This window comes from Sus scrofa, chromosome 15, assembly GCF_054392235.1.
Source record: "Sus scrofa isolate SSC_HxYL_T2T_F1_AM1 chromosome 15, Sscrofa_HxYL_maternal_Yorkshire_Landrace_v2.0, whole genome shotgun sequence".
NCBI lineage: Eukaryota > Metazoa > Chordata > Mammalia > Artiodactyla > Suidae > Sus > Sus scrofa.
The window spans coordinates 114634130-114649148 of NC_139397.1; the positions used below are offsets into that span (position 1 = coordinate 114634130).

The 15019-nt window shown below is 40.7% G+C and overlaps 1 protein-coding gene and 1 long non-coding RNA gene across 13 annotated transcripts in view; one reads left to right on the forward strand and one right to left on the reverse strand.

Annotated features, from left to right (window-relative positions):
- HECW2 (HECT, C2 and WW domain containing E3 ubiquitin protein ligase 2) overlaps window positions 1-15019 on the reverse strand; it is a 448428-nt gene that overhangs the window by 166712 nt on the left and 266697 nt on the right. The window contains exon 1 of one of the 12 annotated variants that reach the window (XM_021074546.2): window positions 6715-7108. The exons of the other annotated variants lie outside the window; for them this stretch is intronic. The gene's annotated coding sequence lies outside the window, so the exon portion shown is untranslated. Of the gene's footprint in view, window positions 1-6714; window positions 7109-15019 lie in introns of those variants that run through there. 12 annotated transcript variants of the gene reach the window in all.
- LOC146396062 (uncharacterized) lies at window positions 9624-12723 on the forward strand. Its single transcript, XR_014830014.1, has 2 exons — window positions 9624-11926; window positions 12115-12723. It is a non-coding gene; the product is annotated as an uncharacterized LOC146396062 (long non-coding RNA).

Below are 15019 nucleotides of genomic sequence, written 5' to 3' on the forward strand. Positions count from 1 at the left end.
CACGGCAACATCCCTTAACCCACTGAGCGAGGCCAGGGATTGCACCTGCAACCTCGTGGTTCCTAGTTGGATTCATTTCTGCTGCACCATGACAGGAACTTCAATTAAATACTCATTTTGACAAGGGTAGAAACCACCAAAGGATGAATGAGAAGAAACACTTGGACTCATTTCAGCAAATACCTCCCAAGTACTTTGGTCAGAGAAGGTTTATAGAAGAATTCATTTTAAATACAGGCAATTTTTACATATTAAAACACAGCCCACCTCTTGCTCAGCAAATCTCTGTTTCAGAGTAAAAGTCAAAGTCTTTATGGAAGTTAAGAGTGTCCTACAGGATCTGGCAGCCCCCTTCCCACCCCCAGAAAATTACAGCTTTGACCTCATCTTCCTCTCCTCCCTCTCCCTCCCCCTTTGCTCTGCTCTGGTCAAGCTGGACTCCTTGATATTGAAGGGGATCAGAGTATTCCATGCCTAAATATGCCACTTTGAGCTGAAAACAATCAGCTCTCTGCCCTCTGCCACTTATATCTAAAAGCAAGACATAAATTTCCATCTGTAAAGAAGTCTCCCTCTCCCATCCCAGGAAGAGTAAGATGACTCTTAATCACCACTCTGATCAATGGAGAAAGAACCAAGTTCAGTCTGAATAACAAACCTTCCCAAATAACCCCTAACCTTCCATTAGTTTCCCCCATATATTTACCTTCCCAGTTTACTACCCCTAGAAGCCTACCCCCCTTTCTTTGTCTAGGTGCTGCTCCACAATTTATTGCCCTTGGTTAAAATCGCATATAAGCCACTGAGTTTAACCACTTCTTTGGGTCTTCATTCCATATTCAAGAAGGCTTTTGTCCAAGTAAAAATTACCATTTTATCATCTATTAAAGTCTGTAAGTCTTTTCTCTTATTAATCTGTCTTTTCTCAATCTGATTTGTAGGCCCAGTAGCCAAACCTAAGAGAAGAGAGGAAACTTCTTTTCCTCCTCTAAAATATCCTCAAAGTTCTGGTCAGGATTCTGCCTCAGGGTCCATTTGTCTGAAACGTTCCCCCACATATCCTAATGGATCACTTATCTCCTTAATTTTTTTTTCTTTTTTGCTTGCAAATCCTCTTCTCAATGAAATTTACCGTGACTGCTCCGTGTAAAAGTACCCTGACAGCCCCCAGCATTTCTGGACTATCTTACTCTGCTCAACTTCTTTTCCACAAACTTATCAACATCTAATTTACTATAGAAATCTACTTATACTTTTTGAAAATTGTCTTTCTCTCTAGAATGTAACCTCCAAGAGGTCAAGGACCTTTGTCTATTCTGGTCACTGATAATATCTCAAGAGTCTTGAATGATATCTGGCACACAGTAGATGCTCAGATTTGGCTGAATAAAAGATGCCTTGATATCTTTTAATTATGATGATATGGCATTAACTGAATCAAGTATTACATTGTTAAAATATACAAAAGAGAAATGAAATTCTCACCAAGGAATGCATAAAGCCCCTTTAAAGAAATCTGTCTTGATCAAAATAGAGAAAAACAAGGACAATGTTGCAAATTCCATGGTAAGCTTTATTAGACTAATTTTAAAAAATCAATTTATTTAAGCTCTAAATCTCTATAATAAGAATTTCTAAATAATTTAATTCAATCACACTGCCACACTGCTATATGCTGAGTTGAATTCATCTGTTTATATCTTACCGTCTGTTACACCAATGCAAAAAAAAAAAAAGCTTACCTAAGATCACATGACCAGTTTCTGGTAAAGGCCTTGAAATACCTTAAAGAAGTTTTTCCTGACAAAGACTTCCAGAGCATTTCTAAATTAAGATTTATTGTTTCCCCACTGAACGTTTTCCTACATAGAATATAGGAAATACAAATTCTTTGATAATCCTTCAAACAGAAAAACTACTAAAAGTTTACTTAATATCAAACAACCTATATTTTATTTAGCTGTCATAGAAATTTACGATAAATATCATTGTGAAAAAAGAATGTGCAATTTGTAATAAAAGAATGGCCAATTTCACCTAAAGAATATCAGCAGGAATTAGGTGCTCTTTGTAAAATTTCCAGTGTCTCATTGAAGTACATATTGCCATCAGTACATACTTTTCCCCACCATAGTTTGCATGGCTTTAGTTCCTCCACCAACTACACTTTTCCAACAAGAATATAAGTGGAAGCTCTTTTAAAAAGTCAAGTACAACCAGCACATGGGATTTTGGCCAACACCTTGGCACAAGATCCAATATTAGCCCTTTTAGGAATATTATAATGTTGACATTAAAATAACTCTAACCCCTTCCTGGTACCAAAGCTGACAGGTTTGAACAAGACTTCCTATTGCTAAAGAACCTTCACGAGAAAGTGTAGGTAAATGATCTTTTCCTTTTTTTTTTTTTTTTTTTTTTTTTTGTCTTTTTGCTATTTCTTGGGCTGCTCGCGCGGCATATGGAGGTTCCCAGGCTAGGGGTCCAGTTGGAGCTGTAGCCACTGGCCTACACCAGAGCCACAGCAACGGAGGATCCGAGCCGCGTCTGTGACCTACACCACAGGTCACGGCAACACCGGATCGTTAAGCCACTGAGCAAGGGCAGGGACCGAACCCGTAACATCATGGTTCCTAGTCGGATTCGTTAACCACTGCGCCACGACGGGAACTCCTTTTCCTAAAGGTCCATAATTTGGAGCAAGCTGATGATAGGCTAACAAGTGTTAAAAGGAACATATTAAGGTCTAAAAACAGGAAGAAAACAATTATAGAAGTGATGGGAAAAATGAAATTCATTGAAAATTAATTCAACAGATATTTATTGTGCATCCGCTCTTTGCCAGGCAATATTTTAAGTGTCAGGGATTCTAGTAGAAATAAGAGAATGAAAGTTCCTGTCCTTGTGTAGGTTTTGGTCTAATGGGGAAAGCGATCAATAATCAGGTACAAAGTAATGTATATGTCAGGTAGTGTAGAAGATATGCCACAATGTCAGGTGGCGGTGACCTGGCTTGAAGACAGACAGCCAGGGCATGGGGAGGGAGAGAGAGTGGACGGGGAGGACTATTTTGTAGGTTGATAAGGGAAGCATTTCAACAGGGCCTTGGATGAACTGAGAGTGTTTTCCACCAGGAGATTTGGGAAACGGCAACAAACAAGAATGCAAGGACCCTGCAAGTTCCTGTTGTGTCTCAGAGGGTTAGGAACCTGACATAGTGTCCATGAGGCTGTGGTTCCATCCCTGGCCTTGCTCAGTGAGTTAAGGATCCAGCACTGCTGCAAGCTGTGGTGTAGATCACAGATGCAGCTCGGATCTGCTGTTGCCGTGGCTGTGATGCAGTCAGGCAGCTGCAACTCCAATCTGACTCCTAGCCTGGGAACCATATGCCACAGGTGCAGCTGTAAAAAGTAAAAAAAAAAAAAAAATGCAAGGACCCTGAAATAGGACAAGCCCCCACCCCCGGCCCATGTTCCTAGGACAACGAAGTGATGTAGAGTGAACAACAACTAGGCAGAGTAGGAGAAGATGAGCTCAGAGAGACAGGCAGTGCCAGCTTGGAGGTAAACACTAGAGTGCTTACTCTGATTCTTCTGATTTATTAACTCCTTGAAACCTCTAACAATCCTTTGAGGTATTATTATCAGGTGTTTAATGATGGGGAAACTAAGGCACAGAGAAGTTAAGAAATGTGCCTAAATCTGAAAACCAGTACAAGCCAAGTGAACCCAGGTTGTCATGCTCCAGAGGCCCTGCTTCTCCTCACTACACCACACCATCTATCTAGTCAATAGTGAAGAGTCTGGAGTCCACTCTGAGGATAACAGAAAGTCACTGGAGAACTTAAAGCAGAGAAGTGACATGATCTGCATTTAAAAAAACAATCATTCTGGCTGCAGCATACAGAGTAAGCTATACAAGGACAGAGAGGACAGCTCATGATGATGCTTCATGCCCAGGCCCAGCAACAAGCCCTGGAACCATAACCTAAACATGACCCTCCTCCTGTCTCCCTCTTTCCTGTGCAGACAGAGCTGCGGCAGCTATAAATATCCACCCTTAGTGCAAAAGCTGCAAACCAATTCCAGACTCTTCAGTCCAATGACCCCGCGAGGTGACTCATCCACCTCTCTGCTCTCTCCCAGTCCTGCCACCATCCTGCAATCTCACCCTCTAAGTCCATGTGCTCTTCCCCTCCCCCTCTTCACGCAAACAACTCCTGAAAGTCCAACTTTCCCACACTCAACTTTAATCAGCCAAAACAGAAAGCTCTGATTCTCCATAACTTGGTAACTTAAAAAAACCATGAATGCAACATATTAAATATATCACTGGCGGCTAGTCCCCATGGACCAATATTCACCAAAAGAAGTATAGTGTTTGATTTTAGGTACATATCATGTAGTACAGGTGCAACGAAAAGTAATAGACTGCTTGATAATGATGTTGCCAGGCTGTGGCTGCCAGGTGACGCTAAGATCCTAGAACTTCAAGAACCAGCAGACCTGAGTTTTAATTCCATTTTACCCATTTACTGAATTCGTGACCTTGGGCAAGTTTTAAAGCTGCAAACATTCCATTTCTTTATTCTATAAAATAATAATAGCACTCCTAGCTCAGAAAGCTGTGAGGAGCATATGACTACAGGATGTGAACCCAGCACATGTTAGGAGCTACATGTGTAGGATTTTAAAACTTTTCCATCCATTTTATCCTTTTTAAAGAGAGCTATTTCTTAATATTCAAAAGCACAATTCCTCCCCTTCTTTCCTTAGTTTTAACTTTTAAAACTTGTTTCTTTTAAAGAAATTATTTTATTCTGATTTGGCATAAATATACTTACATCAAAACAAAAGCATGCTTATTCTTATGTTTTTGGAGACTCTGCTCTCTTAAACAGAGATGCCAAATGACCAGGCAGCAAAACTGCAGGCTGTACATACATACAGTAACTGTTCATATGCCATTGCCTGTATCATAGTCGTCCACACCGAGTGTCTGAATACTGCCCAGTTCTTGGATGAAGGGTGACTCAAAGCTGAAAATTTTGTCAATGAGCTTTAAGCCTGGGTTAATTAATGACTCAGGCAGAGGCCCCTCAGCTCCCTACACAATAAATCCAAGACTTTGAATAGGGTTTCAACTTGGGAATTTCTGACACAGCGTGTATAAAAAGTTGCCAGGAATTACACTGCTTGGGCTATATATCCTCTTGTCTTTGCTCTAATTATTTTTTTTAAATACCACGCATACACTAGGCTCTCACTTATAGATAATCCCTTCTAATACTAAGTAAAGTTTAAAAGCAACTTCTAGATTCTTTATGGTGTTCCTTTTACATTGCACATGATAACTGAAGATTCTGAAAGATGTAATACCATTATAAAATATAATGTTCAGTACAAAAACATCCTTTGACTCAGGGTAAATTAATTACTCCTTTGATCTTAATGAGCGCATACAAATAAGGACTAGGAACTGAAATAACTAACTTCATTTAAAGAAGGCAGTTACCTGACTGAAGTGAACCAGATACTTGTTGGAGCTCATCCAAACTAGGTCTGAAAATATTGTTAAAAATATGTGAGAGTAATCTCCCTGGAATAGTTATTCCTACTGATCCTAAAGAATAAATTTGCAGGAATGGCTCCTCCCTGTTGGTCCTTTCCCAAAACAGCTTGATCTGAAGATAGGTAACCTTTCCAGAGATTAAACAGCTCACCTGAATCTTTACTAAATCATCACCTTACTTCTCATTAACCTGAAGACGTATCACATTTTTTCAATGACGATGTTCCTGGCATTCTAGCAAATAATTTTTTGTAAAGGTCCATCCAGTGCATTATAGGAAAGGTTAAGCACCCCCAGTTGTCAGGCACTAAATGCCAATTACAGGGTATATGACAGTAAACAATAACATTCATCCTCACTGGAAAACCATTTTTGGCAAATAGCCAAAAAATAAAAATTGTCATTCAAAAATACTCACTTTTAAAAAATTATAGTAGGACTGAAATTTTGTCCTACATTCACCCCAGTTTTTAAACAATTAATTAAAGCAGATTTAGAAGTTCTATAGAAAACAGCCAGTTTTGCCGTGGTTGCCACAGGAAATCTTTAAGAACAACCAAAAACCCCCACAGTTTTATTGTGGAGTTAAAAGTTTTGTTGCAAGACTGCTGTTAAATCATCAGTCTCTAGAACGTGAATGTCTCTGAATACCTGTCCACATAAAGGCTACATCACAAATAAATCTGTTTTAATGCCTCATTCTCTGAGAAAAGAGTTTTAAAATCCATCAAAAAAACATTATTATTGCAGAGGCAGGTCACCTGTCATGAAATCTATTTGGACTCAATCTAATGCCATTTTCAAAAGCATTCTTGTAGGTAGAACCTGTCCCTAACAACACAGTAAAATAATTCATCTAAAAGCAGTGAGACTCTAGAAACCCACAGTGAGGGGACTGTATGTTTATTTATAAAACTTTTGCATGCTTTAATCCCAGTGCTGATCTCCTAGGTTGAGCTGTCAAATAACTCAATGTGATAAATGCACTGCAGAATTTGTTAGCAGTTGTCCCTAACCAAACTAGGAAAGGACAACATTAAGAATTTGTCAAAGAGAAAGGCAGAGAGAACTGTAAATCCCAAAGTCAGACACGGAAATTGGATGAGAGTAGAACTGATTTCACAGAACTTTCTAATATCTTACCTCATAAAATCCCAGCGAGTTCCTCTCTGCCTTTGCCAGGGTTGAATCCATCATTTCACATCAGATTGAGGAGGCAGCATGAAGAAATGTTTCACTCTCCTTAAAAATCATGTACCTGGCCTGCCCACTTGGCAATCTCATTCATAGAAGTGGCCAGAACCGAAGTCAAAGAGGATCTGTGGTCTGGAGTCCTAGTGCGGCTGGGAGAGCATTTGGGGGCCACTCCAGATGCTCCTGCTGCCCTTCCTCTTCCCCCAAAGTTCCAGAAATGAAGCACTGACTGGGACTCAAGCAGGCCTCCACCAAGGGGCCCCTGTCCAGCTAAGAACAGCTGAGAACCACTCCCGCCTTTCATCAAGACTTATCACTGCTCAGGCATCCTAAGTGAAAAAACATCACATATCAGTGTCCCTGTGGCTGAGGCAGTTGCGGCCACACCCCTGCAAAGGGCACAGGATGCAATCGCCCCATCCTCCCCTCAGCTTCCTTCCTTTGCTTTTCCATGGGAGAATTCCAAAGAATGAGTTACGTGTACACACACACACACACACACACACACACACACACACACACACTTATGCAGAGTGGGCTGATGTCAACAAGCTAACTGTTATCACAGAGAGGGAAGTTTTCTGTTTGATTTACTCAGAATAGAGCGGCCACTATCTGGGAACTCGAATTTACTGTTACCTTTAACAAGATACAGCCTTCATTTCAATTACTGAAATAGACTTACAGTATCCTAGCCAATCCAGAATGGAATTTTTGGACTTGCGATTTCAAAGGGCAAAAAAAACCAAAAAACAAAAAAAGGACTAAAGGAGTTCCCACTGTGGCTCATCAGGTTAAGAACCCAACATAGAGTCCCTGAGGATTCAGGTTCAACCCCTGGCCTTGCTCAGTGCGTTAAGGATCTGGCATTGCAGTGATCTTTTGCGTAGGTTGCAGACACAAGTTTGGATCCCACTTTGCTATGGCTGTGGCGTAGGCTGGCAGCTATGGCTCCAATTTGACCCCTAGCCTGGGAACTTCCATATGCCTCAGGAACGACCATAAAAAGAAAAAGAAAAAGAAAAAAAAAAAGCACAACTTTTTTGTATGTCATGTAGGTTTAATGAAAGCTCCAAAATGTGGTTATAAATCCAGAAACTATGTTCAGACCTTACTTCTAATGCAAAATTAGATACAATCACAATTTAGCTGGTGCTCCTGTCTTATTCTAGGAAGTAACTGGAGTAGGAGAGCCTCCAATTCAGATGTGTTGTTCTTCAAAGGGGAAAGGGGCCTCATGAAGCTGTTAGCCCACCTGGGGCAGTTGCTGCAATTTTTAAGTGCTGATTGAATGAGTGAGTGCAATCAGAGGCTGCAAGACCATCCCTTTCCAGCAAACTTTCCAGGAAAGTAAGTGAGATGTCCTCAATTGTCACGTGCTTTTGCTGTGAAGTAGGGCAGACTGGATTTAAGCTCCAGGCTACATTTGGTGGCTGCAATTTCCTCTCCACTGTTCCCTTAACCCAGAGGTGGTTCGCCATGGAGCTCCAAGAGGCAGAGAACTTTGGGCTAATTCTGGAATAGAATGAGCGAACACAGCAAGCTTGACACCCCAGAATAACCATCGCCCTGTCCAGGCTTCTTCTGGACATGCAAACCCAGCTGCAATTAGAACAAATCACTGTGATGCTGGGATGTGACCTAGCAAAGGACAACAACAGCAAGCATGTATGGAATGCCTCCTGTGCACCAGGAACACACAGTAAATGCTTTAAAAATAGTCTCTAATAGATGCCACTGTGCTCTAAGGCTGAGGTCAATAGTGTTATTAGGTCCATGTTACAGATGAGGAAACTGAGGCTCACAGAGATGAAGTGCTAACAACCACGATTAAAGTCAGATCTGAAAACACCCAAGCCCAAGCTCTTCACAATATCCTGCTTCCCTCAAGAAACACTGTGAAAAGGCCAGTGACCTCACTAATGAATAGATGGCCAATGGTCCATAGCAGCCTTTGTCACCTTTAGGAGATGAAAAAAAATAAGCTAGAAAAGATAAATTTATTTCCTATTATTGGCATCAAAGATGGTTACAGCCTATGAACAACAGACTTTTTAATAATGTCAGCATCTCTGCTTTCATCCCCAGTCTAAGAAAGTATATAATCTTAAACTTTTGTCTACTTTCCTGTTATGGACAATATATTTTCATCAGGCTTTAAAAGAGGCTCACCCACTCTGCCCAAGATGCAACCCTTAGCTCCACTCACTGCCAGGTACCTGGACCCACCTGATGCCCCCACTACTCTGGGCCTCCAGACCAGGATTCTTTGCCTTCCGAATCCTATAGCATTTTCCAGACATATCCCTTTAGCTGAACTCTAAACACACATGATCCACCCATGTATCATTGACATTCACATGTGACAAACAGGCTAGTTTCCTATGTACAAGAAATCTGCTTTCTCCCAGCACAAGCCTTTGTCAAAATGGAACTAAATTTCCAAGTTGATCAAGAAAGAAACGTAGCGTGGAGCCAGGGAGGTTGGAGGAACACTGGAGCTTAGCCTCAAGGCCATCACGTACATGCATGCTTTCATGGGGAAGCTGTTTCTTACACACAGGTAGTTCAGCCAGTGCCTCTTCAATCACAGTCAACTACTCTGTTGAGAAGAGACAGCCAGAGGAGCACAGTGTTAGACCTCAAAATTTATACAGGCTATTCCTTCCTCCAAACCACACCCCTGTATGAAGAAAACACAGGCAAACACACAAACAGCAACAAAGAAAATGGGGAAGCACATTAATACTTTGTACCCATTTAACACCTTAGCATCTTCACTTGCTATGCTGTCATACAGTGCTAGGCACTGGGAGACATTTGTGAACAAGATAAACATAGCCCCTGCTCTCTCTCTCTTTTTCTTTTCTTTTTTTCTTTTTGGCCACACCCATGACATGCAGAAGTTCTGTCCCAGGGATCGAACCCACACCCCAGCAATGACCTGAGCCACAGCAGTGATAACTCTAGATCCTTAATCCAGTGAGCCACCAGGGGACTCTGCCCCTGCCCCTTCTTACAGAGCTTCTATTTTAGAGAGAGACAGAAACACGAAATAACACATATTAATTCTTTAGTTACTATTATGACACATGATACAAAGGAAAAAGAGAAGGTCATATAAGAATGGATCCGCTAGGGACATGACCAGGCCAGAGAATAAGAGAAAGCTCCCTTGGGGAGGGAGCCTGTGAACTGGGCTCTGAAGGATGACTAGGAACTGGGGAGGAGGGAAGGGGAGAGGAGAGAGATTCGTTCCAGATAGAAGAGTTGTGTGGAGGTGCTGTGGTGGGAAACAGCAGGGTCCTTTCCAAGACTGAGGGAAGGCCAGTGTGCCTAGAGGAAAGAAGAGGCCAGGAAAGGAGAACTGATAAGAAACTTTAAGCACTGGTATATAGGGAGAGAAAAGGAGGCCTGAGAATAGGGAATGGAAATTGGCCATTTCCTCATCTCCTTAAAATCGCCTTCTGAAAACCCAATTGATTATCACAGCCCTCAACATTCTGAGCTATTGATCCACAAGGATGGTTGCGGGTAGAACTACAATTTGTGGCTGCGGAATGAATTCATCACATCGATTAAAGAGATCACTTAACCGAAGTAGCTTATTCCCCAAAGCTTACAAAATATTTATTAAGAGTAAAGTAGAGAAGAGTGAAACACAGTTCTTAGATTACAATACAAACTGACAATGGAAAAATCCAATGGTGTCTTCTCCAGCTATCTTTCTGCTGACGCCAAAAACACAAAACAGAATCAAGGTTAGCACATCAGGAAGCAACAACCCTTTTCCTGAAAAGCCCATTATGAATTTCCTTCGTGTTTATGCACATTGCATGCCTCTGAGTCTGACATCACTCGAAGGCATTATTAAATATTGCAGTGAGCGTCTGCCTATCTGCTGCAATTTCTTTCAGCTGCTTTTTCTTCTGATATTGTGTCCAAAAAGCAACCAGATAAATGCTTGTTTTATCATCACTCTGGTTTCGGATTCCCAAAATCTTCCAGTGGAAATGCCTATCAGTTTGTGCAAAAATCAGAAAGGTTTTTGAAAATACATTTAAAAATGAGACACTCACTAAAAGATCAAAGGAAGGACCCTCAAACCTAAACGCAAGTAGACGCATATAATGAGACATTTTTTTTAATTTAACGTAGAAAGTGGTAGGCAGTCAAATTCAATAAAAAATAATGATGGCTACCATCTGTTTTCCATTAAGAACTTTCTACTATAAGGGTGTATACACACGCCTTCATTTAATCCTCAGGGTAACCTTCTGGAATCGTCACTACAATCCTCATTTCACAAATTAGAAAAATAGGGGATAGAGAGATTGAATTACTTGTTCACATAGATTTCATAATTCACAAGATTACACAGCAAGAAGCTTGCTGAATTTCAAATCTGGGGTTTGCATGTTAAAGCTTATCCACACATTTCCCACTGCTATACAAATCCCCCAGCAATAGCTAACTACCACTCACCAATGCAAAGAACTGCGCTCCCAGATTTTAGAATCTGGAACCGACAGAGTTCTGCCAGCAGTCCTGAGAAGCGACAGTATCCCAAAAATGAGGCAAGAGCTGCAGAGGCCCACCAACTTGGTCAAAGGCACACGTGGCATGGCTGAAAGGTGCAGGGGAAGGTTTTCCAGTGGCCTGCACAATTTCTCAGCAGCAGCATTTTTGTTCAGTAAATGTACGCATTCTTGCAGTTTAAAAAAAAAAAAAAAATTTAGGAGTTCCTATCGTGGCTCAGTGGAAACAAATCCGACTAGGAACCATGAGGTTGCAGGTTTGATCCCTGGGCTTGCTCAGTGGGTTAAGAATCTGGTGTTGCCCTGAGCTGTGGTGTAGGTCGCAGACAAGGCTCAGCTCCCACGTTGCTGTGGCTGTGGTGTAGGCTGGCAGCTACAGCTTTGATTCGACCCCTAGCCTGGGAACCTCCATATGCCGAAGGTGCAGCCCTAAAACGCAAAATATATATATATATATATATATATATATATATATATATATATATATATATATATATATATAGTTGATTCACAATGTTGAATTTATTTCAGGTGCACAGGAAAGTGATTTAATTATACATATATACATACATTCTTTTTTTACATTCTCTTCCATTATAGGTTATTACAAGACATCAAGAATAGTTCCCCAAAAAAAAAAAAAAAAAAAACAAACGCGTTGCTGTGGCTCTGGTGTAGGCCGGTGGCTACAGCTCTGATTCAACCCCTAGCCTGGGAACCTCCATGTGCCGCGGGAGCGGCCCAAGAAATAGCAACAACAACAACAACAAAAGACAAAAAGACAAAAGACAAAAAAAAAAAAAAAGAATAGTTCCCTGTGCTATACAGCTAGTCCCTGTCGGTTATCTATTTTATATATAGTGGTGTGTATATTTAATCCCAACCTCCTTACTTAATTTCTTAATGTTCAGTTTTACCTAGGAAATGATCATTATGTTTAAAAAGACAGTAAAGTCCCCAAAGAACTTTCTCATCATAAGTGAATAAGGAAATCCCTTTATCAATGTCATTCAAGCCAAAATGGCAGGATTGTGATCCACTGCCTTCGTAAACAAGAATCAAATGACCTTCACTTTTCTATTACTAACAGACAAATACATGCAAGCAGGGTGAATGTACCAAAGACTCTGAAAGGCATACATAAATAAGAATAAATGTGGGAGTTCCCGTCGTGGCACAGTGGTTAACGAACCTGACTAGGAACCGTGGGGTTGTGGGTTTGATCCCTGCCCTTGTTCAGTGGGTTAAGCATCCAGCGTTGCCGTGAGCTGTGGTGTAGGTGGCAGACGCGGCTCAGATCCCACATTGCTGTGGCTCTGGCATAGGCCGGTGGCTACAGCTCTGATTGGACCCCTAGCCTGGGAACCTCCATATGCCACAGGAGCGGCCCAAGAAATGGCAAAAATAAAAAAAGAATAAATGTAGTTCTTTTTCTTTCAGTAATTTCCACTACCAAACTAAAGATCTAGCTCTAGTGGTGTCTCCTTTATTTGACTGGAACATATCTAGAAGCTCTAAGGATATATTATTTTTCCATATGGGTGAGCCTGGCATTAACACCTAAGACTGTAATATTTTTCCTTATCAACAAATTTTGTATTAACCCCAGATTAATGCAAAAATAAGTATTTTTAAATGAAATATTAAGGTAGTTTATAGACAATCCCACATACCTCATTCAATTCATAACAACTGTTAAATTGAATAGTTGATGGGTTCTGCTATTTTTTTATTCCAAATAAAATTATATTACTATAAACCACGGTGAATTTAAGAATAGATTTTAGCATGTAACACTTTGAAAATAAAAGGAGAAGGCTGTAAAATCATTACAAGAAAGAAGGATATAAAATTATTTTATTTGCATATGTGTGTTCTTTGTTTCTGTCTATAAAATGAGAACATGCCTTTTTCCAATAAGGCTCTGCATACGTCTGAGATAGCAACGAACCCAATAATATCTTGGCGATCCTATACTGAAAGCACGGAGAGACTCCAATATACTCCCATTTGCAGACATTATAGAATTAGCATTTATAAAATACACCACAGTGTATGATGGAGAATCGAGTAATCACACCAATTCCCAAACCCTCAAAGAGTAAGACTCAAATTCTATTGTGTATTAGAATCATCTGCAGAGACTCATGTCTAAAATTCAGACTGCACAGAGAAAACCACAGAAATTCTGATTCAGTGAATGTAAGATGGATCTTAGGAGTCTGCATTTTTAAACAATTACCCATGCTAATTCTGACACAGGTGGTCCTTAGACCACACTTCAAGAGACACTGGCCTGGAGTCTCAAAACCTAACAGACCGCATATGAAGGTATATGTGTGTGTGAATGCCACATTCGATTTTGCAAATTTGTTTTAGTAGAAAACTCAGAGAGAGACATGCATCTTTGTACTTTTGCTGTGTTCCCTACTTTAACATTTTTCAGAATGATTATTTCCAATTCATCTTAAGAGAAGAGGAAAATGGTATACTAGGAAGACAAGCAAGTACAGGAAAATGAAGAGACAGGAAGGGACACTAACATGAGAAAAAAAATCTTTCATCTGTATTTAAGTCTAGAGCAGTGTTCCTTAAAATATGGGCCATGGTCCAGCACTGGGCCATAAGCTGGCTGTTAATGATCTAAGTGCAGAAATTGAGCATGAGCCTTTAGAAACTTCTACAGAAATCTGTCAGAGTAATTTTAAGTCTGTTCAACCTGATAAAAAAAAAATATGGGAGTTCCCATCATGGCACAGCAGAAACCAATCCAACTAGGAACCATGAGTTTGTGGGTTCGATTCCTGGCCATGCTCAGTGGGTTAAGGATCCAGCGTTGCCCTGAGCTGTGGTGTAGGTCGCAGACGAGGCTCAGATCCCACATTGCTGTGGCTGTGGCTGTGGCCGGCAACTACAGCTCCAATTAGACCCCTAGCCTGGGAACCTCCATATGCTGTGAGTGTGGCCCTAAAAAGCAAAAAAAAAGGGGGGGGGGACTTAAATTGCAGATTTGTTTTTTATCCCATTTCATTCTTCTAACATGTTTTTTTTTGTTTTTTTTTTTTTGTTTTTTTTAATTCTGATTTACCAAAGATCAGTGTCATGGATTTGAATGACTACAGGTAATTTGAAAAACACTGGTATACTCTAGATGGGAGAATCAGCCATACCTGGTCAGTCCAGGGAGCCTTTTAGTCCAGGGTTTGATCCAAAAGCGGCTTTCAGAGTTCCCACTGTGGCTCAGAGGTAACAAACCCAACTAGTATCCATGAGGACATGGGTTCAATCCTTGGTCTCGTTCAGTGGGTTAAGGATCTAGCATTGCCATAAACTGCAGGGTAGGTCGCAGATGTGGCTCCAATCTGGCGTTGCTGTGGCTGTGGTGTAGGCCAGCAGTTGCTGCTCCAATTCAACCCCTGGCCTGGGAACTTCCATATGCCACCTGTGTGGGCCTCAGAAGAAAAAAAAGAAAAAAGAAAAAAAAAAGTGGCTTTCTGTGACATCATCCCAAAAAGTTAGGGGCCAGAAATGATTTAATGAATGACTATCTGAATGAACATCTTTAACTTCTCACAACTCACTCTGAATCTGAGGGCAATACACTAACCATGTGTTATGTGAATTGACCAACTAGTTTATACCACCCATCAAGTAACATTTTAGTAAAAACTTCCTGAAAGTTTACTTTCAACAACAAAAAGCAACACTTGTTTCGC